This window comes from Carcharhinus amblyrhynchos, chromosome 12, assembly GCF_965287045.1.
Source record: "Carcharhinus amblyrhynchos chromosome 12, sCarAmb.v2.hapA, whole genome shotgun sequence".
NCBI lineage: Eukaryota > Metazoa > Chordata > Chondrichthyes > Carcharhiniformes > Carcharhinidae > Carcharhinus > Carcharhinus amblyrhynchos.
In genome coordinates, this window is record NC_137335.1 from 56,673,741 (window position 1) to 56,699,255 (window position 25,515).

At 39.9% G+C, this 25,515-nt stretch overlaps 1 protein-coding gene across 5 annotated transcripts in view; it reads right to left on the reverse strand.

Moving 5' to 3' along the window:
* Positions 1–25,515, reverse strand: part of hhat (hedgehog acyltransferase) — a 200,380-nt gene that overhangs the window by 123,779 nt on the left and 51,086 nt on the right. The gene's annotated exons all lie outside the window — the stretch shown is intronic.

The following is a 25,515-nucleotide window of genomic DNA, read 5'->3' on the forward strand; positions in this document are numbered from 1 at the left end:
AGGAGAGGGAAGACAACTTGGTACTGCAAATTCTACTATCCCACAAAGCACTATGCCCCTACTGTGAAAGAACTTGTGGATCCTGAATGGGCTCCTCAGTCATCTCGAGATTCACCAAACCTGATGGACATCATCCTTGATGGACATCAATTAACATGTTTCTAAAAGCTTTCCCACCACTGGGATTAGACTGTCTGGCCTACAGTTACTAGATTTATCCCTCTCCCCTTTTTTAAAACGGGTATAACGTTTACAGTACTCTAAGCCTCTGGTGTACCCCATATGAAGCACTTAGCCAGAGGCCCTATTTTCATTCTTACTCCCCTCACTAAGCAGCGATTTGATTGAAGAAGAATCATGTCTGGCAGAGGGAAAGGAGACAAAGGACTGGGGAAAGGTGGAGCAAAGCGGCACCGCAAAGTGCTTCGTGATAACATCCAGGGCATTACCAAGCTAGCCATCCGCCGCCTGGCTCGCCATGGCGGGGTCAAGCGGATCTCGGGCTTGATCTACGAAGAGACTCGCGGGGTGCTGAAAGTTTTCCTGGAGAATGTGATCAGAGATGCGGTCACCTACACCAAGCACACCAAGCGCAAGACGGTCACCGCCATGGATGTGGTGTACGCTCTGAAACGCCAGGGCCGCGCTCTCTATGGATTCGGCGGCTAAACAAATTCACCTAGGATGAACCTGTTCTGCTTGGGTGACTTTTCCACCTTGAGGAACGGCAAACTTTAAAGAACTTCCTCTTTATCTATCTTATCTAATTTTGTCATTGCCTCCTTCTTTATTGCGAGTGACACTAGATGCCAAGTGCTCATTTAGTTCCTCAGGAATGCTCTCTGCTTCCACAAGAATACTTCCTTTGGTTCCCTGATTTGGCCCAAATCTTAATTTGACTTCCTTTTTACTAACTGTGTTTATAAAAGACTTTTAAGTTCCCTTTTATGTTAGCTACTAGTTTACCCTTGGTCCTTCTTATTCATTATATCATTAATACAACAAGGAATCATTCAGCTTGGAACATCTCCCATTCAGTAAGTATGAGACTAGTCGAAGACAAAAAGACCTGAAAATCTTTTGTGATAAGGAATCAAGTAATTACAGTACTTTTTATGATCTATAGTAAATGCAAATGCTTCTAGGCCACTTCAAATGGGTGGAATTATTCAACTTCAAGTGGATAGAAACATTAGTTTTCCCTTTGTTTACCCCCTATTAGCATCAAGATTGTGAACCAATGCAACTGTATCAAATCACCAAAGTGACCTCAGAATTTCAATGTTTCATGTAGTTGTTGCAAAAGGATGAAGTAAATGCTAACACCAGACATGATTTATTTCTATTAAGCTGTCTTGTACATGAATGATGGTTCAAAGGAGTTGATATTTAAACTTTCGTAAGTAAAGGTGGTGTAAGCTTGTGGTCTCTTTGGGCTTGGATTATTTTATCTAATTTATGGTTATTTAAAATGTTGTTACATTCTAATCCAATTGCAAGGTAAAATACTTGGGAGAAACTTAACATCAGCCCCATGGCAGAAATTTCTCATTCTAAATTAGAACAAGCTTTGATATCAGATGTGTACAGTACACAGAACAATTGAAAAAGATGAATCATAGAATTCCTACAAATGCAGGAGGCAGCCATTCGGCCCATCAAGGCTACACCAATAACAATCCCACTCAGGCCCTATCCCCATAACCCCACGCATTTACCCTTCTAATCCACCTGACACTAAGGAGCAATTTAGCATGGCCAATCAATCTAACCTGCACATCTCTGGATTGCGGGAGGAAACTGGAGCATCTGGAGGAAACCCACGTAGACAGTGTGCAAACTCCACACAGTGAGCCAATGCCGGAACTGAACCCAGATCCCTGGCGCTGTGAGACGGCAGTGCTAACCACTATGCCATGTGCTGTCCATAAGTCTGAAATAAAACCAGGAAGTGCTGGAAATATTCAAGTCTGGCAACATAGGTGCAGAGAGAAAAAAAGTTAACATTTTTACTCAAATAGGACGTCTTCAGAATTGAAGAACAAGGAATAACTTAATATTTTGTGATCCAGTAGATGGACTTTACAGTAATGGACAAAATATAGGAAACTGGAGTGTTCATTCAGTGAAAATTGTTCATGCCCACATTAAATTTAGTTAGTTACAAGAACTATCATTGACATCACTAGATTTTTTGATTTGAATAGGATGTCGGTGGACATTGGCATTCAAATATATAATACACAAAGTGTGACTGTAGGTAGATAACGATTTCATTATACAGACACAGAATACAACGTCAAAATGGTTAATGTTATATCAATGATTTAGATTGATGCAGATGAAAATTAAAGCATAAAATGTGAACTCACCAGGATGGTAAACTACAGTTATAAAAGAATCAAGATGCTGGCATTTTTTCCACTGGAATAGAGAAGACAGATATCAAATAGAGGTTTTCAAAAATTGTGAAGGAATTTAGGAGGATGAATAGGGCAAGATTATATCCTCTGGTTGGAGAGTCAGTGATTAGAAGTCATCACTTTAAAAGTGTCACAAAGTAGTGAGTAAAAATGTTCCATATTGGACTGTTAGAGCATGAGTGCTTTGTCACAGTGTTGATTGAGGCAGAGACCATTACATATTTTATGAGAAAAATGAGTAGATACTTAAAGCATAGGAATATACAGAGCTACAGGAGAACGAGTGCAGCGTAGTGGAATTAAGTTTGAATTTCTCAAATGAACAGATAAAATGTGCCAAATTGCCTTCTTATGTGGTATAAATATTAGAAGCTCCTACTTATGTTTCTAAAGATGCATAAAATTGCGCCAGCATTTTTAACATAATAAATCAGTTCCAGACATGAGAGAGAGGAACATGCATAAATAAAGAATGTCATGTTTCTATTATATTTTAATTTTAATTAAAACAATGAGAATTTTAAGACATTCATATTGAGAAAATTCAGGAAATAAATTACCATAAGCATAACTTGAAGCACTTAATCTACAAAATCTGTGATAATATTAATGACAATTAATTTCAACTGTATAAATTTGTATGATCATCAGCAGTAGATTAATATCGGTTGAGCAAACAGCAAAAAGAAACTATTTCAGGACATGAGGTATTTTAATGACCAACCAGAACATTCATTGCAATTTCTCAAAACTAATATACTGCAAATTGAAAATAGCTGAGTAAATGCCAACATGGAAAATCAAATCTGCCATTTTTGCCACCTCAATCCTGATGCTACCTACAAACAGATCTTCCACTCCCCTGTCAGCAGTCTGAAGGACTGTTCCCTCTGCAATGCCTTGGTCCACTCATCTGTCATCCCCCACACCTCATCCCCACACCCACGACACTTTCCTATACAATCGCATGAAGTATAACACTTTCCCCTTTTCTCTCTTCACTGTCCAAGGTCCCAAACACTACTTCCCAGTGAAGCAGTGATTTTCCTGTACTTATTACAATTGAGTATATTGTACTTGCTGCTCAGCTTGTGGTCTCCTCTACACTGGAGAGACCAAACCCAGACTGTGTGAGCACTGTGCAGAACATCTGTGTTTAGTCCGCAAGCATGACCCCAACCTTCTAGTCTCTTGCCATTTCATTTCACCATCTTGCTCTCATGTTCACATTTCTGAATTGGCCTGATGCTATGTTCCACTGAAGCAAACCTTATCTTCAGGTCAGGCACTTTACAGCCTTCTGGACTCAACAATTGAGTTCAACAATGTGCCAGTTTGTATCATGATTTTGTTTCCATATGTAGCTGATCATTATTCTGCTATTAACAACTACTTTGGACCAATGCTTCATTTCTTTACTCCCTTTGCTTTTTCGTGAATGACATCTTTGGTATTTAATCCCCTCAACCCTCTGATCTATCTCTGGCATTCTCTTTTGTTCTGACCGACCCCTCCTCCCTTTTACAACAACATAAATCACATTGCATTTCTACCTCTCTTCAGCCCCGAAGAGTAATACTGGACTTGAAGTGGTAACTGTTTTCCCCTCCAGAGATGTTACCAGACCTACTGAGTTTTTCACACACTATGTTTTTATTTCAATGGATAGACAGGGCTGCATATTTTTGTGCTCTGCCAGTTTTCTCCTCTATCTAAAGCATCTCCTTTTACAGCATAATTTTGTGCTGTACAAATAGCCCTAGGGCACATTTGCATATGCTCATACGTGACCAGTTTTAAAGACATCCAGCAAAACTAATAATTTGTTTCTGAGCATTGAGTCCTTTGTACCTGAGTAATGTTATACTGATTCAGGACAATTTTCAATTTACAGCCATTTCAAAATTAATTACAGCTCAGCTTATGCAATTTGTTGAGTGTCTGAGGGGTCTCTCTCTTAGTTCCATAACCCTATAGTAGTAAAGGATTTACCAGCCTTTTAGGTTTTGTGTAAATTTTAGAGAATGCAGATGACAGGGACCGCTATTAAACTCCTCCTCCAACATCAACACCATCCACCTGCCCACCCTACCAACCCAAGTGGGAACGGTGCTTGGCAGGGATTAAGACTGCCCAATTCAACTCAATAGTTGGAGATCACTCAGTTTCTTTCCAGTGTCATTTTGTCTTCACCAACTTTCAAGGCAGGCTGGGACTTAATTAAAACACCAGATTTTTGCCCACTGCCATCATAGCAGTATAACACTCGAGGGTTGGTCATTAGTGGCAATGGGGAAATATGGCGGTATAGCAGAGTGGCCCAGACATATAGCTTTTATTTGGAGGATTGTTTGGGGGAACAGGAGTAGAAGACTTGCTCGAGGCCCCGGAAATAATTTTTGGGCTTCCTCGTCCTTGCTTTCCTCGGACCAGCAATTCTGTCAGAACATTTGGTTATGCTGGATTTACTACAACATCAGTTCCCATTCCATGTCCCAATCCCACTCATTGGCCATGACATTATTCACCCCCAAAAGTTCAAATGGAATGTACCCAAAAGTAAAGTCAATCATCATATCTCAAAATGGTCTAGAAATTTACAAATTTAACAATTGAAGGATTCATGAAATATTAATGATCATAAGCAACTAATCTGTGTTTTTGTACCTTGTTGATGCTTGACACTGCATATATTAAATTTAACAGACACATGTCTGAAAAGTTCCATTGCATAGATACAGTCAAATAGTGCACAAATACATATAATTGAAATGAATTTTAGAATTTATCCCAATGATTCACATGGCAGAAGGAAGCCATTTTCACTTTCACTGCCTGGGCAGTAAACTGGCAAAGCAGATCAACCACCCTTTACATGTACTATCTGATCATCATTTTCACTGAGTCAGCCATTATAAGCTTGACTGATAGGAATGAGGCTAAATGGGAAAACAGGTCAATCTGAAGCATTTTAATGCACCTTGGCGTGATCTGCTTAAGAACACAACTAAAAATGAAGATGAGCAGTCACACACCACCAGGTTCGAGTCCAACTAGTTTATTTGAAATCACAAGGTTATAGCTGAGTTTCTTCACCTGAAGAAGGAGCAGCACTCCGAACACTTGCGATTTCAAATAAACCTGTTGGACTGTAACCTGGTGTCATGTGACCTCTCATCTCGCCCACCCCAGTCCAACACTGGCATCTCCGCATCATGGCCAACATCGACAACTAAACATTAAGAGTAGGCCCTTTGCCTGCCTTCTCAGCATTAAAACAGTAAAATGAGAAACTCAAGAATGATAAGGAAAAAATGTGGCAGGGAGACAATGAAAATATTTTTCTAAATCGTAGACTTTAAAAATCTCAGGATAATGCGATTCTTCCTCTTCTGAAGGCACTGAATTCTTCCTCAGGTACGGTTCCATGGATTGCAGATATACTTTTTCAAATACCTCATCCAAGCAGATATTTTTCAACATGTATGGGCACAATAGTGATGCTAGGACATTACAGACAATCTGAATAGATAAAGTTTAAAAAGTTTCAAGTTTATTTATTAGTCACAAGTAAGGTTTACATTAACACTGCATGAAGTTCCCATGAAATTCTCCTAGTTACTACCCTCCGGAGCCTGTTGGGTCAATGCATCTAACCAGCACATCTTTCAGACTGTGGGAGGAAACTGGAGCACCCAGAGAAAACTCATGCAGACAGGGGAGAACATGCAAACTCCACACAGACAGTGACTCAAGCCAGGAATCAAACCCAGGTACCTGGCACTGTGAGGCAGCAGTGCTAACACTGTGCCACCATGCAACCCAAACATACAACTCCAGTAACATGCACAAGATGTCAATTAGGAACGAGAATTGCATGAATGGACAGGCCAAATTTGGCACCCCAAACATCACCATAGCAAAAATCAGCTAATTCAACAAAAATGCAGGATCGTATGAGCGTCTCTGAGTAAGTTACTTACTAAATGATCTCATTTAACCAGAGGAACTATTGGCATTAATTAAAATAAATATACAAAAGAAAAGTGAACTCCACGTCATAGGCTGAGTGCCAACTCTCAGATACTTCCTCCTCCCTCCCCCTGGACCATGACCCTAACACAGAGCATCAAGCCATTGCTTCTAGGACTGTCACTGACCTCAGCTTCTCTGGAGTTCTTCACTCCACAGCTTCGAATCTCAGTCACCCACACCCAGAGAGCCCACTTCTATCTCTTTCCCAAAATCCACAAACAGGATTGTCCCAGTAGTCTCATCATATCAGCCTGTTCCTACCCTATTGAACTCATTTCCTTTCATCTTGACTCCATTCTCTCTCCTTTTTTCCAGTCTCTTCCCACCTACATTTGCAATTCTTTTGTTGCCCTCCACCATATCAACAACTTCCAGTTCCCTGGCCCAAACCACCTCGTCCAATCCCTCTACACCTCCATCCCCCAAGACCATTGCGGGCTCTCAGCTTCTTCTGCAAATAGAGGTCTGAACAATCGTGAACCACCATCATTCTCCTCCATCTGGCTGAACTCATTCTCCCACTGAATAATCTCTCCAATAATTTGTCTCACTTGGCCAGCATAATGGCATAATGATGAGCACCGCTATCTTACAGCTCCAGGAACCTGGGTTCAATTCCATCCTTGAGTGTCTATCTGCATGGAGTTTGTACATTCTCCCCATGTCTGCATGGGTTTCCTCCGAGTGCTCTGGTTACTCCCACCATCCAGAGATATGCAGGCAAGGCAGATTGGCTATGCTAAATTGCTCCTTAGTGTAATTTAGATGGATTAGCCATGGAAAATATGTGGGTTAAAGGATAGGGATGGGCAGAGGGGCTGGATCAGATGCTCAAAGAATCGGTGCAGACCCAATGGGCCAAATGGCCTCTTCTGCACAGTAGGGATTCTATGATTCTGTGACTTCCTCCAAATAAAAGATATGGCTATGGATTCCTGCATGATTCCTAGTTATCCCTGTCTCTTTATGGGTATGTGGCACATTTCTTGTATCAGTCCTACTCCAGCCCCCTCGCACAACTCTTTTACTGGTACAAGACTACTTCGGAACTGCTTCATTCTCCCATCTGGAAAACTGTATCAATTTCGCATCCAATTTCCACCCCTTATCACCTTCACATGTCCACCTGTCTTCATTTCTGGTGATAGATTGTCCACTACTATCCATTATAAGCCCAGAGCTACCTTTACTAAGACTCTTCACACCCCATATCTTGTAAAGACTCTGTCCCAAACTCAGTTCCTTTGCCACTATTGCATCTGTTCTGATGATGCCACTTTCCAAAATGGTGCTGCTGATATTCTTCTTTCTTCCTTAATCATGGTTTCCTATCCGCTGTAGTTGACAGGGCTCTCAGTTGTGTCTGAACCATCTCATGGGCCACTGCTCTCACCCTCTACCCTCCCTCCGAGAAGCAGGATAGAGTCCCTCTTATCCACACTTTTCACCCCACCAGCCTCCACATTTAAAAGATCATCCTCCGCCATCTCCAGCATGATGCCACCACTGAACACATCTTCCCCTCACTCCCCTTGTCAGCATTCCTCAGGGACCTTCCATCTTGATTACCCTGATCCAATCCTCCATCACACCCATCATCTCACTCCCTGCCCGTGGCAACTTCCCAAGCAATCACAGAAGGTGCAACACTGTCCCTTTACCTCCTCCCTGCTCACCACCAAGGGCCTAAACATTCTTTTCAGGTGAAACAGTGCTTCCCTTAATGAGGTCTATTACATTCACTGCTCCAATGTTGTCTATTGTACGAGTGACCAAACGCAGATCAGATGACCGTTTTACAGAACACATTCGATCCATCCACAAGCAGGACCCAGGCCCTCCTGTCGCTTGCCATTTCAACACATCATCCTGCTCTCCCATCCAGGTGTCCATCCTTGGCATGTTACAATGTTCCAGTAAAGACCAACGCAAACTGGAGGAAAAGCACCTGATCTTCCAATTAGGCACTTTACAGCCTTCTGGATTTAACATTGAGTTCAACAACTTCCGAGAACAAACTCTTTCCTCTACCTTCACCCCATTTCCATTTATTTTACTTCATTTCATTCCATCCTTTTTTAATTTACATTTCTTTCATGGTTTCATTTCTCCACTTTTTTTAAAATGCCGCTTTCCATCTTTTTTCCACAAAAAGAGTCTCCCCACCCCCCACCCATCTAGGGCCATCTGTTCCATGTCTCAGGCTGTCCTTCGACACACCGCTTACCTTTGTTCTGCCATTTACACATCCTGATCTTTTAATGGCTGTTTCAGCACCCTTCTTAGCCGTGATCACTCCGCATTCCCTTTGTTTTTTTTTGTCTATGACTTTGTCTTTGGCAATTCCCCCTCCAGCCTAACTGTATAAATCTCATCCTATTTTTTATTGTTTTCAGCTCTGCCAAAGGTCATCCAGGCTCGAAATGTTAGCTCTGCTCTCTCTTCACTGATGCTGTCAGACCTGCTCAGATTTTCCACTGTTTTCTCTTTTCATTGTGAAAGGAAACGATTTAACTGACTGAATCATTTATGCATCCTGCATCAAATACAGTTGACCAAAATCTGGTATGTGCAATTATTACAGTAATTTAACTAAAGCCTACATTTCCATTATCTTGTATTGTTATACGAGGTACTTGGAATAAAGCTTCAAACAAAAATCAATGGATTCAAGATAACTTTACAGTCTCTAATGACTCGCAGTGATGCTTAAAATTTAGAAACAATTTTTATTTAAAGATAAGCTTAGCACAACAAGACCTAATTTATACTGAAGCTGCCAGAATAAGAAATAATGAGAAAATAAGGGCATTGCATCTAAAATAAATATTGGTAAAACTGATTGGGCCTGTATGACATGAACTCTGTGATCAACTTTTTCTACGAAGTTTTTGATTACATTCTTAAAATCTTAATGGATGCTGCTCTAATATTTTCACCACCTGAACTAATTCTTTCCACTCTGAGTTGGCGCTAGAAGTTTTCATGCCAAGTATAGAAAACTCACAATCATCCCTTTCAGAGACACCAGGGGTACCAATGCAGTTTAGTCACTTACCCTTTTCTAAATTCCCTTCCATGACTCCTCCTCACTGCAAAGTTCATCACTTTTCTAAATCTAGGTTTTCTTTGCATCTGCCGTTCCTGCAATTTGACTCATTTATAGTCTGGAACACACTCCCTAAACCATTGCTGCTTGTTACTGAATCTGTACGCTAGCAATGGAGTGGTGCAGCACTCAAACCACTTGAAGTTATGGTGTTGACATACGAAATGGGTGAATGGATGATTGCCCTGTTTGACACTGTATCCTCCCCAGAGGACAGCATGGCTGGCAGGAACTGGCAACCAGACCTCTTGCTGTATGCTCTACCTACAAGATCGGATATATGCACAAAAAAAAGGCACACCTAAAGGGAGGGCACCAAGGTGTGGTGGTTATACATTACATGGGAGATGTATTGTACGTTATAGTATTTCCAAAGTTTCATGCACATTGACTGCTGGCATTTCGCGAAGTCCCATACCTCTTTAATTGCTCATTATAAGCAAGGTAGAGTTGTCAATCCTCCCAGTTTTCCCATGGAATGGAGCATGAAACAATCCCACAGGCATTGCTATATAGCAGTCGAAAGATCATACTTCAAATTTCACACTGCAGCAAATGTCAATTAAAAGAGGATAAAAAAAAAGTAAAAATATAAAAAAAGTAGGAAAAATGGAGCCATGAGAAATAAATCACCAGCTTTGTTATAGGCATTGAGGCTGAATGGCCTCTCCCAGTAACGCAGGGTGGAAATTTCTCATCCTGTCCACAGCCTGTTTTGTGGCGGCCAGGAGCCAAAAGTCAGAATCCCACTGGCATGAAAACAGTTGCAATTTTCTCAATGGCAGACTTGTCCGACTCTCTACTAGTCTATGGATAGGATGGTAATGATTATGGGAGGCACCTGCAGCCTCTATTTGGGAAAACATAATAAAGGTGTGGGGGACATGTGAAATCTCCACATCATGGGGTTTCAGATAACTTTGAGAGAGGAAGATTTGGAGCTGGTCTCAAGGTAACAGTGGAGAACCACATCTTGCACTTTCAAGTAATGGTGCAATCATAAATCAGAAGTAAAAAAAATCTGCACTGGTGCGGTCTGAGGCAGTGTGAGAAGAGTGCACTGCTGGACTAAGCAGCCCTTTCTTAGGACTCCCTCTAACTTGTTGGTACCACAAGATTAAAATGAAATCAGAGCTGAGAGAAAGGAGGAAGACCCCCTTGAGAAGCTAGCATTGGAACCCATGCCTTTTGCCATGCCATTGAAGGGCAAATATAGGAGTCACTGGTTTAACTGGTTTTTAGGTGTCCAACAACTGGTTTTTAGATCACCAACAACTTGTCCTGGTCTCCCCATGCCGACACTATAGTTAAGAAAGCCCACCAATGCCTCTACTTTCTCAGGAAACAAAGGAAATTTGGCATGCCTGCTACAACTCTTACCAACTTCTACAGATGCATCATAGACAGCATTCTTTCTGATTGTATCACAGCATGGTATGTCTTCCGCTCCGCCCAAGACCGCAAGAAACTACAAACAGTCGTGAACGAAGCCCAGTCCATCACTCAACCCAGCCTCCCATCCATTGACTCTGTCCACATTTCCTGCTACCTCAGAAAAGCAGCCAGCATAATTAAGGACCACACACACCCCAGATATACTCTCTTCCACCTCCTTCCGTTGGGAAAAAGATACAATAGTCTGAGATCACGTATCAGCCGACTCAAAAACAGTTTCTTCCCTGCTGCTATCAAACCTTTGAATGAATCTACCTCACATTAAGTTGATCTTTCTCTACATCCTAGCTAGGACTGTAACACTACATTCTCCACTCTCTCCTTTCCTTCTCTATGTACGGTATGCTTTGTCTGTATAGTGCGCAATAAACAATACTTTTCACTATAATAATATGTGACAATAATAAAAATCAAATCAAAACATCACAATTGCTGCATTTCAACATGAACACCCAGATATATGAATCCAGGCAACAATTACACAGACAGATGCTGCATGTATGGCATCCCATCAATGAAAGACTTTCATATCTAGAATTGGCATTCGTGACAGGCCAATGGGCACCCAAAGTTACAATCACAGACATGCCAACTGTCAGCAAGGAGCCCTGGAAAATCCATCAGTGACATTGGCTAGCCACGTGATAATCCTGTTGCTAAGTCAATAGAAAGAGATGGGCTGCTGGCTGCAAAACATTACTTGGAAAATGAAAACATAAATCCGAAAAGGATTACCCCCATTCCACCCCGTTTTTTTGTCCCTTTAAGTTCAAGCATTTTCAAGTACCTTAAGTATTTTCCCCAACATGATTATGATGAGCAGAGCACTGCCAATTAAAATCTGTGCCCAGACACTGGAAAGAGAAACCTAGCTTCACACAGTCTTCATTAGCATGCTCCATGCATACTTAATGATATTTCTGCTTAAAAAGAAAGAGTGATTGTCATGCATGTGCAGTCCCAAGAGAAATATGCAAGAGGTGCAATTCTATCTGTACCAGCCACAACCTCTGGTCACACAATTTCCAGATCCTTTTCTTGACTGGACGGCATCCGATGGGGAAAAAAAAACACGTTTAAACTATCAATCTTTATCACAATGGAGAGCAGTTTTTTTAAAGCTATGTTTTCTATATTTTATGAGGAGGTTTAAAAAATCTGTATTAGCAGATGTAAAAAAAGCAAAATAACTTGATGCAGCAACAAAGAAAAAGATAACAAAAACATCCTTAATATGCTGGATAAACAATCAGTAAATTTTGCTCGAGCATAGATATTTAGCACCATTGAAACAAGCATCCTGAGGAACTGATAAACCAAGCAAACTAGCACTACTTGCCAAGAGGAAAACACTCTAAAGCATAAGGGATTACTCCATATTATCTATCCAGGAGACAAGACAAAAAGGGAGGTTGACAAGGATTCCTGCAACACATTTTCTTTGGTTCAGTAGGTGTTTTTGTACCATGCATTTTTGTCTTCAGCAGTCTCCCATTAGTGCAATTACAGAGAGCAGGGAAATTTTATGAGCTTGGCTGCAAACAAAAGTGTCAGCATGTGCAGTATTTAACATAGCAACTTTGAAAACACCATACAATAGAAACCATATAAATGATGCACATTAAGCAGGTTTGGGATTAATTAGAATTGATTCTGAAAGCGCATTTTTAGGTACGTTACAATTTAAATCAGTCTTTACGAAAAATAATCCACCGTTGCATTGCAAACTTCTATTGCACAGACCATACGAAAACAGCAGTAACACGCTATAGTTTACAAATGTCACATCCTGATGGATTACAAATTACATGAAAAACTACCAATTCAAATTTCTAGGTCATGCTGATTATTACTAGAGATCACAGAATTGTTATGGAACAGAGAGACACCACTTGGTCCATTGTATCTGCACTGACTCTCCAAATGAGCATAATCACTTAGTGCCATTCCCCTGACTTTTCTCTGAATGTCAGCACATTATTTCTATTCAACTAATTGTCTAATGCTCTCTTGAATGCCTCAGTTGAACCTGACTCCAGCAAACTTGCAGGTAGTGCATTCCAGACCTGAAGTACTCGTTTCATGAAAAAAACCTTTTTACTCAGATTGCATTTGTTTCTTTTACAAATCACTTTATATCTGTGACCTCTTGTCCTTAATCCTTATATAAGTGGGAATAGGTTCTCCCGATCCAACCAGCGTCCACGTGATTTTGAACATTTCTATCAAATCTCCTCTTAGCCTTCTTCTCTCCATGGAGAAGAGTCCCAATCTCTCCAATTTATCCTCATAACTAAAGTTTCTCATCTCTAGAACTAATCCTGTAGACCTCTTCTGCACTTTCACAAACATATTCACATCCTTCCTGTTGTGTAGCGCCCAGACCGTACACAAATATTCCAGCTGAGATCTAACTAGCGTTTTGTATAAGTTCAGCATAACCTCCTTGCTCTTGTATTCTATTTCCCTATTAATGAAGCCCAGGATATTATATGCTTTATTAATTGTTCTACCTGTCCTGTCAGTTTTATTGATCTATGCACACAAACACCCAAGTCTCTCTGCTCCTGCTCCCTTTAAGAATTTTACCTCTCATTGTATATTGGTTCTCATTGTTCTTTTCACCAAAATGCATCACCTCATATCACCAGATGATAATGGGTTGTATTAGTCTGAGTCTATTCTGCTGTCTGCCACTTCTCTACATTTAAACATTGAAATTTTTATCTTCATTTGTGTGTAAAGGTGAACTTCTTCAGGATCTGGGCTTGCCTTTTTAAAACTAAGGGTGTAACTTAATATGTGCAATGGGAATTTTGGCTATTGGTTACAAAACCAGTGGGAATTCTGCGGTGCTTCTCTCTAATGCAATTAGCAGGTAATCCAGTATTTACCAGGATAGTGTTAGGCCTCCCACTCAATTAGGCTCCAATAGACAGAAATCTCACCCCAATGATCTGCCAGCCAGAGACTGGCTACTCTTCAACAGGACAAGAAGTAGTGACCACTGACAGTACGCACAGGCTGTGGAAAGGATCGGCCATATGGAGCCCTAGATGGAGGTGAATATGGGTACGATGGGGATTGTAGGAAGAGGATTGTCAGTGGGAGCCCAGGAGGAGTTTTGACAGCAAGGGCAGGTGGTATCTCCCTGTTGCAGCACTCTCACCCTATCCTCTTCCTGATGTCAGGACCCTTGATTGGGCACAGAGGCTCTAAGTAGCTAATTAAGGGTGTCAATAGGTCTCCAAGCTGGGAGGCCATCCTTCACCCATCCAGCCATAAGCCTTAAACGGGGGGAGGTGGGAAGTCAGCAGGGTCCTAATCGTGTACACTCCATCTCATCAAACAGCTCTGAGCTACCCTTGAGCAGTCATGCAATTCCACCCAATATATTTGTCCTTGGGAGCTGTATATACAGAGATTACTCCAGAGTTCAACAACTAAACAGTCTGCCCCACTCTGTGGGGACTGGGTAAATTAAATTCGATACTCAAGTTGATAGACTTTATTGGGCAAGGATAGAGAAAAGCACATGTATTTGTTTCAAATAATAAATTGAGCAAAAGGCGGGTACATAGATGAGTAACAGATCAGCCACAATCAAACAGAATAGCAAAAACAGACTTGAGGGGCTGATCAACCCACTCCTGTGCCTCTTTGGAATCCATTATGTAGTCACATATTCTAAGTAACTTTATAGGAAGTCTGAGAGCAAGTCTTAGGAGGAGCTTTAAAGAGGCAATGTTTAAACTCCAGTTCTATTTTCCCATGTTTCTGTTCTCTGGAGTTTAGAAAGATGAAAGATGATCTCATCAAAACATTCCAGATTATGGTGGGGTTTGACACGGTAGATACTAAGCCATTGTTTCCCTGGGCTGGGGAATCTGGAACAAGAAGCCATAACAGGCTGATCATTTCGCATTTTGAGAAGAGATAGAAATATTTTTTGCGCTGTGGTAATCAGGGGATAGGAGAAGCACATGGAAAAATAGAGTTAGAGCTGAAGATCAATCATACTGAATTATGGAACAGGCTTGACTGGTTGTTGGTCTTCTCCTGCTCCTATATCTTATGGCCTCATGTTCAAAGTAGGTGAAAAAATGAGATATATCAAAATTTAGTACATGTATTTTGGAAAATTTAAATTTTAAAAGATGCAAGAGGGACTCTCACCCTTTTATATGGCTTCTGATTGCAGACACTGTTTCTGAAGTTTATACAGCACAAGGCCAAAATTACCAACATTTTATATTCACTACATTGCCATTATATCCCAACCTTTCTCAAAATACACGTGAAGATACCATCCCTGACTTTTCTTCAGAAGCTACATATATTTCATCTTAAGAAAGTTTTTAAAAATTTGTCTTCATTGCTTTTTCAAAATTCACCACCAGGAAATAAAGAAAATATTCCATCGGTACAATGGACTGAATGGTGCTAATGTACTGCACAATCCACAGTTCATAAAAATCACACTTCTGGGTAAAATCATCAGGTACAAGTCCTGGGTTTACAAAGCCTTTCATTAAAATATTAATGAAGACATTAATGGATACAACAAACAATTAATGAAGACATTTAGCATATTATTGTGAAATACATTTTTAAAATTTCATTTAATTTCGTGTTTAGAAATTGGAAACTTAGCTGGAAGAAAAAATTTTAGGTAAAAAGAAACCTTTTGCAGGAATGCAGTGATCAGATTGCATGATTAGAGAAACAAAAAGGTTGACTTCATATTGTTAGAATTTTATTTGAAGTTGCACTGGTAGAAAAGGCCCAGAGACACAAGATGTTGTTAAAATGAAGACTTACTTTTTTCTCTATCATATTAATTTTAATATTTTGACATTAAGGCTCCAATGCAGATTTGTTTTGAGTCTATCCTTTCCCTATACTTTTGCAGATAAGAATGTGTGTTCTGAAGAAATAGGATGAATGAACTGATACACCACACTGATCATCAAAATAGATGAACTAGGAAAATATTTATGCTTAAATCAGCAACATACATTGATATTCTGCCAACACCAACATTTTTATATTTTTAGCTGAATCAAAGATAACTCGCTATACTGGAATGACGTGCCCTAATTTGCCACAGGCATATGCTTATGCTTAAAGTACCCGTTATGTTTCTTGAAGTGACAGTCGGTAGCTAAAGGAACAGTGAAAGTAATATGTTTATTTTGTTATGGTTCAGGTTAGAACTTCAAAGTATTTTATGAAGCCTGCCAGAATCATAAGTTGTGCATCTTGAATTTGGCTAGGGTAAGCATGATATGTTCCACTTAAGGTGTGACTCAAAAGACCCACTACGGAACTTTTATCAAACAAAGTTTATTTAAGAATATAGTTAACATGTATGGAAAAAATTAGCAATAAATTCTAATGATTGCAAACAAAGATAAAACACCCACGATAATGTATAACCCTTAATGTCCCCATCAAACCAACCCCCATAAACAACTCTTCAAACAGGTTCAACACGGCATGGACTAAGGCTCACGTGATAATGGAAATTGAATCCTTTGGGTAAAGTCTGCACTTCTCTGGATTCACTCTAAACAGTTTGAAGACAAGACAGCTTCCCAAAACACCAGAGAGACTTTGGTTCAGCCCCCAACAACAGCAGATTTTCACCCTTCAAGAAAACAAGTTCTTGTTTTCAGCTAACCAGCAGAATTTTCAAAACAACAGGTAGAGGGCGAAAACACTTCTCTTTAGCTTGCTGCCCCTTCCAAAACTAAAAACTCAAACCTGCAGCTCCAAACTGAAAATGAAACCTTAAAGTTGCTGGGAAAAAAAACCTATCCAAAAACACATGACTGTCTTCTTAACATGCAGGATCATAAAACTAATCCCAGAGTAAACACAAGCAACCCCATTTAAACCACTTAAGTAGTCAGCCCAGCAACATAATGGCATTAGCTATGGCTGTGAGCTGAGAAACACTGACTGTAACAGCAGCAGAGATCATGATTTAAAAAAAAACTCTTAAAGGTACACTAACTTCACAATTTATTTAAATTATATTAGCATTTGTAAACTAAATCAACCAAAAGTTTAATCAAGTAGAAAATTCCTGCAAGTATATAGGACGATACTCAAATGGACATAATTATTGCTCTCAAACTTTGAGATAAAGTTTTCACATTATAGTGATTTTAATCAATGTTTTACACAATTGGGGTAGTGATTAAATTAACTGTTACCTTGGCCGTGTTAGCATAATTCTCAACTCAAGAAAAAATTACGCAAGAGGTAGAACATTAGAATGTTTATTTTCTAGTTTCACATCAGAATTGAGTGATAATCTATCCCAATCAGGCTAATCACAACCTTGATTCACGAGGACTTCCTGACTACATGTTCATACCACTGGTCAGTCTACCAACTGCCACCTCAGCAGCATCACATCAGGTTCTGTTCGCACATCATTCCTCTGCTTGCTACCCTACCACAAGGTGAAGCAGAGCCTCATTTTAAAATTCACATCCTTGTTTTCAAATCAGTTTTGGTCTCACATCATACCCTTGTAACTCCCTCACCTTTCTCACTTCTACCAGCTCTACAACCCTCAAAGATGCCTATGTTCTCCCATTTTGGCCTCTTCTCTATCCCTGATTATAATTGTTCCACCACAGGCAACCATGTTGAGGCCCTAAGTTCTGAAATGTATTCCTAGACACCCCGCATTGAATTCTTCCTTTATTATGCTCCTAAACACCAACCTCTTTGACCAAGGATGTTCTCAATGCCACAGTACCTCTGTTTGTAGCCTGGTGTCAAATTTTGTTTGATAAGTGAAGTGACTTGAGTCCTTTAACTTTGTTAAACGAGTCATATAAATTCAAGTTGTTGCTGACTGACGTACTACTGAGGGAGTGCTACACCATATCATCAGTGGTGTTATCCTTCAGATGAAACACAACCTAACAAATATTTGATGGTAATATTTGAAAAGGGGTAGAAATTCTTCTAATATGTTGGTCAACTTTGTCCTTACCACTCAACCAAAAGGAGTAACTGTTTGTAGAATGTTGCTGATGAAGAATGGTCTTTACCTTATATGATAAAACACTATATAAAAATCAATTATTTGTTATAAGTCAATTAGTCTGGGAGTGATATTAATAATCATAACTAAATCAGTAGGTTATGTTAAGCTGACTAGCAAATTTGTTACCAGAAGACAGTGTCACAAAAAGCATTTCCAAGAATGTGAAACTTCATATAATTTCTCTCAGATAAATCAAAGAAATAAAATCAAGATAGCTAACATTCTAGTACGTATTATTCAATTTTGACCACTTATATTGCACACATAATATTTCCAAAGGATTTTTTTAACTCATTCATGGGATATGGGCATTGCTGGCTGGCCAGCATTTATTGTCCATCCCTGGTTGGCAGAAGGCAGTTGTGAGTCAACCACATTGTTGTGGCTCTGGAGTCACATGTAGGTCAGGCCGGGTAAGAATGGCAGACTTCCTTCTCTAGAGGACATCAGTGACAATTTCTGACAATTGACAATGATTTCATGGTGATTATTTTATTGTTAACACCAGATATATTTTTACTGAATTCAAATTCCACCATCTGCCATGGTGGGATTCGAAGACAGGTCCCCAAAACATTAGCTGAGTTACTGGATTAATAGTCTAGTGGTAATACCACTAGAATATCACCTCCCCAGTCATTATAGCACATCCGTGGCTCCATATTTCTATCAAATAAAATCACTACAAATGGGTATAACTCAGTATGCAAATGTGTCACAGCTGTAAACGAAGGAAATTTGCATGGGTATGGGGCTAGGCAAATAAGCAGCAGAGGATTTGAGGTTTTATATTTCAGCAGAAATGATCCAGGAAATTAAACATAAAACTGTTCTTAACAGTAGAAAGTAACTTTGTTTTAATAACTTTGAATACTAATACCGTGCTACGAAGAATTAAAACAAAACATTGTCATTTAGAGTGGAACTGACCAGGGCATATAGCAGCAATATTTGGGATGTTTTACAAACTGAACATTTAAGGAAATTGCTAAGGAGTAACCTTACTTCCTAAATTAAGTTGGATAGTTTCTCTTTGATTGCAATTTAATTTAACTATGTTCAGTTTTTCATTACAGGGAATCAACATATATTAACAATTAATACTAGACACTACAAACATTAAAAAAGCAGCTTAAAACTAACATTTCATTTTGAACAATTAATGTACTCACCATTAAATAATATTTGGTGCTGCCTACAAATAAAACACCGCCTCGAAATTTCTGGAATTTCTCAGCATAACTACAATAGTGAGTGCATTAGTACTACTTTGCAAGAAATTTGGCTCATGTCTAACTTATTCCAGTTTTACGCTCCACATAACAATAGTGCTGTCAGTCTCTGGAGAATCTGAAAGTGTTCCGGAGCTCTCCCCATCATCCTCCCGATATACACAGGAGGACGAAGCAGCTGGAATTGTCTTGCTATTGTGCATATCCAAGTTCTGCTTTATGATGGAAGAGAAAGAGGCATAGCATAGGCAGGAGGCTCAGAATGAATCTCAATCAAAAGAGACAGCAGTTTACTCACTATTACCCCATTGTGATGGGACACCAAATAGGGAGGCTGTTCACTTTTCCAGGAAGAATAAAAAGGCAGAGTGTTACTTAAATGGAAATGACTGCAGAATTCTGAGGTGCAGAGGGACTAGACATTCTTGCGCATGAGTCACAAAAAAATTAGTATGCAAGTGCAGCAAGTAATTAAAAAAGCTAATGGAATGTTATCTTTTATTGTGAGAGGAATGGAACATAAAAGTAAGGATGTTATGCTTCAGTTAAACAGGCACTGGTGAAACCACATTTTGGATGATTGTGCAGTTCTGTCCTCCCTATTTAAGGAGGAGTGTAAATGCATTGGAGGTGGTTCAGAGGGAGTGTATAAGATTGACACCTGGAATGAGCAGTTTGTGTTTTGAGAAAAGATTGGACAGACTGGGCTTATTTTCACTAGAGCTTAGAATAGTGAGGGAATGACATGATTGAAAAACATACAAGATCCTGAATGATCTTGTCAAGGAGGACATGGAAAAGATGTGGCAGTGACTAGCACTGCTGCCTCACAATGCCAGGGACCCAGATTCAGTTCCAACCTTGGGATACTGTCTGTGCAGAGTTTGCATGTTCTCTCTGTGTCTATGTGGGTTTCCTCTGGGTGCTCCGGTTTCCTCCCACAGTCCGAAGATGTGCAGGTTAGGTGATTGGCCCTTAGTGTCCCAAATGTCTAGGTTAGTCAGATGAACCATGGTAAACAATTAGGGTTATGGGATAGGGTAAGATACTGTCAAAGAGATGGTGCAGTCTCAATGGACCAAATGGCCTCCTTCTGCACTGTAGTGATTCTATAATTCTTGTGAGTGAGCCCAGAACTGGGGTGCACTGTTCTAAAATTAGGGGTTGCTCTTTTAGCGTAGAGATGAAGAGAATTTTTCTTCTCTCAGATGGTTGTGTGACTTTGGAACTCACTGCCTCAGAAGGCCGTGAAGGCGGGGTTATTGAATAGTTTTAAGTTGGAGGTAGATAAATTCCCAATAGGCAAGGGAATCAAAGGTTTTCAGGGGTAGGTGGGAATTTGGAATTCAAAATACAAACAAATCAGCTTATCCTCTTCTTGAATGGCGGAGCAGGCTGAAGATGCTAAATGCCCTACTCCTGCTCCTATTTCTTATGATAATAACATTTTGCTTGTTTTATATTTGCTCTTATGTTCCATTGTTGACACACCGCAGGAAAGGTGGATGCTGACTTTGCCCTCTGCAAAGTCAGAGGTGTAAATTGAATAGAGAAAACTTCAGGTCATTTGCCCGGATCTTCATGGAGATGTGCATAAAATCATTAAACATCACAAAAGAAATCAGAAATTATGGAATAAGGATTTTACATCACAAATGTTATTCCATATTCTTCCATAACTTTTGCACAACAGTACCATTGTCCAGCAGCAGCAACAGTCAAAAGCTAACCATCATGGCTCTGTCCTCCAACTATATGATTGAAACTTTGTTGGGTTTCATAAATTTGAATGACTTAAAAGTAATTGTACTGGTAGCTTGGAAGTAGATTTTCATTAAAGTACTAAAATGATTAATAATGCCAGTTGGTTACATTATAAAATCCATCACATTCTTCAATTTATAATCACGAGGACACATTAACAGCACGCCTTTTGCTCATTGAACACTTCATTTTCTTTCCTCTCATACAAAGAAGGAATTTGCATTTATTAAGCCCCTTTAATGGCTTCAACACATTTCAAAATGCTTCACAGTCAGCCAAAGTACTTTTTAAATGGAGAAACTATTGAATGTAGGAAAACATGGCAGTCAATTTGCACACAGCAAAGTCTCACAGACAGCAATGGGATGAATAACTAGATGGCATGTTTTAATGGTAGTGATTGAGATAATTTTTTCCAGGACACTATGAAATGCTCCCTGCTCTTCCTCAAAATATTCCCCTACAATCCACTTGAGGGGAAAAGAGATCAGTTTAACATCTCATCCAAATGATGGGACTTCTGACAATGCAACACATCCTCAGTAACGCACTAAGTATCAACCTAGATTATGTGCTCATGTCTCTGGAGCAGGAATTAAACCCACAATTTTCTACAATCTTCTCTTGCCAGAGAGCAGTGTTGGGCTCTCTCAAGAAATCAGCACTTTTGCATATTGCTGCCACTCCTTCATGTCCACAGCTCCTACCATGATTGCAGCAAGTCAGCTAGATCAGTCTGGTCTGGCCAGCAGGAGCCAAGGTACAGCAGCCCGCAAACAGGTATTTACAGGCAAAAGCGCCCAGAGGTCATGGTCACAAGCATCTGAGGATCCAAAGGGAACAGCAGGCTTCCACCAGTTCAGGCTAATCAGGGAGCAAATTATTGGAGTTAGGAACCATTTTTTAATGAAAAACACCATAAGTTTAGCAGCTGTGTGAAAACTGAAAATATACACAAGAGCTTTTGGGACTTTGGTTTGAAGTGTGGTTTATTAGGCTAGAATATCATTGATCATAGAAGTTGCCTAAATGTTTCTCTCTCTCAATCTTTCTGCACCCGGACGGTGCATAAGTCAGATGTTTGTTTGTTTTGTAGCTAATTATTGCTGGGTTAGGTCACTAGTCTGCTGCCAGGAGCTTCTGGCTTCAGGGGCATTTCACCACATCAAGGATAGCCACACTTATACTCACATACAAACTGAGGAGCAATTTAATATAGCCAATTTACACAATCTGCATCTTTGGACCATGGGAGAAAACCAAAGCACCTGGCAAATACCTATGCAAAACAGGAAGAAAGTCTGTCTTTGTGGAGTTTGCACTAAGGCGAGGATTAAACCTGGGTCCTTGGCACTGTGAGTTAAAATGTGTCCAGGATAGTTACACAGAGTGCCTCCTTGTAAAGTCTTCAGGGAGTATATCAGTGGAAACACTGAGCTGCGAGCAGATGCCAAATATCTCTCTGCTGCCAAGTTCCAATAGGACTCTCCTTTCTCTGCTGTTTCACCATCTTCCCCCTGACAAGGATAACTGATGAGGACTGCTGCTTTTCTTCCTCTGCATGCAGATTGTTTGTAATGGAATGCTGTATGATATGCAGCAGACGAGCATAATTTACTTGACACTGAGGACCCCCGAGACCCCACCAATGGGGCCAAAAGCAGAGGTGACCATATTTCAATGGGTGTCAGAACCCACAGGCACAGTGGTAACCAATTAAGTCTCTATTAAGGATGGTCCCATGTCCAGAGGGCTGGCAGATTGTGCTGGCCAGTTTTGAAACTGCATTTTATTAGAATACTTTAAGAAAGAAACATGCAACATGGGTGAAGAGCAACCTATAGATGTCACGCACTTGGCTTTCTAAAAAGGCATAGAGGATTGGTTAGCTAATAGGAAGGAAAGAATAGGGATAAATGGGTTGACAAGCTGTTACTAGTGGAGGGCTCAGTGCTAGGACATCAACTACTTGCAATCTATATGTATGCTTTGGGTGAAGGGGCTGAAGGTACATTAGCTAAATTTGTTAATGACACAAAGATAGACAGGAAATTAAGTTGTCTAGAGGACATAAAGATCTGCAGAGAAATCAGATCCATTAAGTGAGTGGGCAAATATTTGGCAAATGGAGTATAGAAAATGGGAGTAATATGGGAAAATATGAACTTGTGACAGGAAGAATAAAGAAGTAATATGCTACAGGTCACGTATTCTTTATCCAACATCCTCATCACCAATTGCATTTTGAATTTCAGATGCTGCAAGTAAACTTATATTACAATGGCTAAAGTAAAGAAAATGGCTAGAAAAGTAAGATGTATCACTGAATAATAAATACAGGGTATCCGTAACAAGTTTCTTTTTGACACTTTCACCATATAAATTGCAAGTGTGGACAAAACAACTAGATTCCTGCACTAAGGATCAATGAAGTTCAAAAAAATGTAGTTTTTGGATATGTTGGTTTTTAGATTTATAGATAAAGGATACTTGACCTGCATTTAAATGGAGAGAGACTGCAGAGCTCTGCAGTTCTGAGGTATCTGGGTGTCTTGGGACACAAAACATTGATATGCGGGTGCAGCAAGTGGCTCAGAAAGCAAATAGAATGTTAGTGTTAATTGCATGGGGTAATTGAGTATAAAGTAGGAAAGTTGTATTCAGTTTTACAGGACATAGCTGAGATTACATCTGGAGTACTGTGTATCGTTTTGATCCCCTTACTTAAGAAAGGCTTTAATTGCATTAAAATTAGTTCAGAGAAGGTTCTTCCAACTGATTCTTGGGATGAAGGCTGCTGGAAAGTTGACAGGTTTCATTAGATTATCTCTCCACATGGCAGCGGCACTCCCCACCCCAGCCCACCTGACAGGAAACCCCTGACACTTCCCTGAACAATTGTGCCAGCGTTCTTGTCTTCAAAACCATCACCAAAGGCATGGTAGAATTACGGATCTATATCTGGAAAATACTGCAAGCAGCCCTCCCACTTTCCATCCTACATCCAAAGTGATTCAGACAAATGAACCTCCATGAGCAGTTTAATCAAGTGCTCCTCCTAAAGTTGAAGGTCAGGGGATGGCTGAGTTTCTGATGGTAGCTTTATGGGTATTGTGTGTAGACCTGGTGATGTATTATGGTGTTTCTGTAACTGATAGGACAGTGATATGGTAACATTTTCTGTTAACGAATGATGTTGGTTCATGCTCTGATTCCTTAGTGGCCACATGTTCAATCAAGTCCTGCATGACCTTCAGAGACTGAAAGCACTACGAAAAAAAATTCAGGACAGTGGTAGCTTTGAGGATAAGCAGCAAGGAATGCCCCTCCTTGCTCCAGCAGATCAGGCTGCAGCTACATCTTTTTGCACTTTTTCCATATTTTGTTCAGGAAAATGGAACTTTTGTCTCAGCCTGTGGACCCTGTGTGAGTTAAGATAAAGCAGGGCAGAAATTTTAATTAGAAATCAGCTTGGCAGAGCTGGTTTCTGGCATATTGCCTCAAGCAGGTGGTTCAAACGGAGTACATGAAAAGTACAAAGAAAGCCTGGCTGGTGATGGGAGTGGGTGGTGGGAGGGTGATAAAATTGCAAGTTATTGACATTGTTACTTTAACAAAATTGATTGTAGTATCAATATATGATAAATGCAAGGAAGGCTTGGCTTCCTTAGTTCATGCGTTAAAGTTATCAGCAAAGCTGCTGTTTGGGGATGCTAAATGGAAGTGGTCCTCTGCAGAAAGGAGAGCAAATTGAATAAAGAGTCTTCAAGAAGGCACTCTTGAATTCCTCCTATTCATTATTCAAGAGTACTATTGGTCACAATTTGAGAGCAGCTTACCCACTTACCTTCTTGGGCACAGAGCAAATGTAATCCACGGAAGAAATAGAGATAAAAGGGCAGAAAGAATCTTAACATGAGAAGCTAAATTCTCAATAATGTAAACAAATTAGCACTCAATCTTGGTGTTGAAAATGTAATTTTCATCAGTGTGAGAACTTGCATACAATATAGATAAGTTAAACAATCTAGTTTTCCATCAGGAATTCTCAGATAAAGGTCAGAAATTCAATTGCTGCAAACCTTGTATTCCTTTTGCAAGGACAAACTTAGGACTTCAAATAAAACCCATCTTTCTGGATTACAGGAAATCAGCTGACAAATATCTCAACAGAAAAAGACAACATCAGTACTGAAACACAGGCCAAAGTATCAACATGCAACCCTGCAGGAATGTGCTGTCATAACAGGTCAATGTAAACCAATGGACTCTAGTCAATTTAATCCCAGTGAAGTGCAGTGTGAACTGTGGTCACTGGCCTGCCCTAAGAGCATACATCAGGGAAAACTTCTTGGCAAGCAAGTTTGCAAATTAAAGAAATAAATGCTCACATCAAAACTTATTCATAAAAATAGTGAAAATATATTT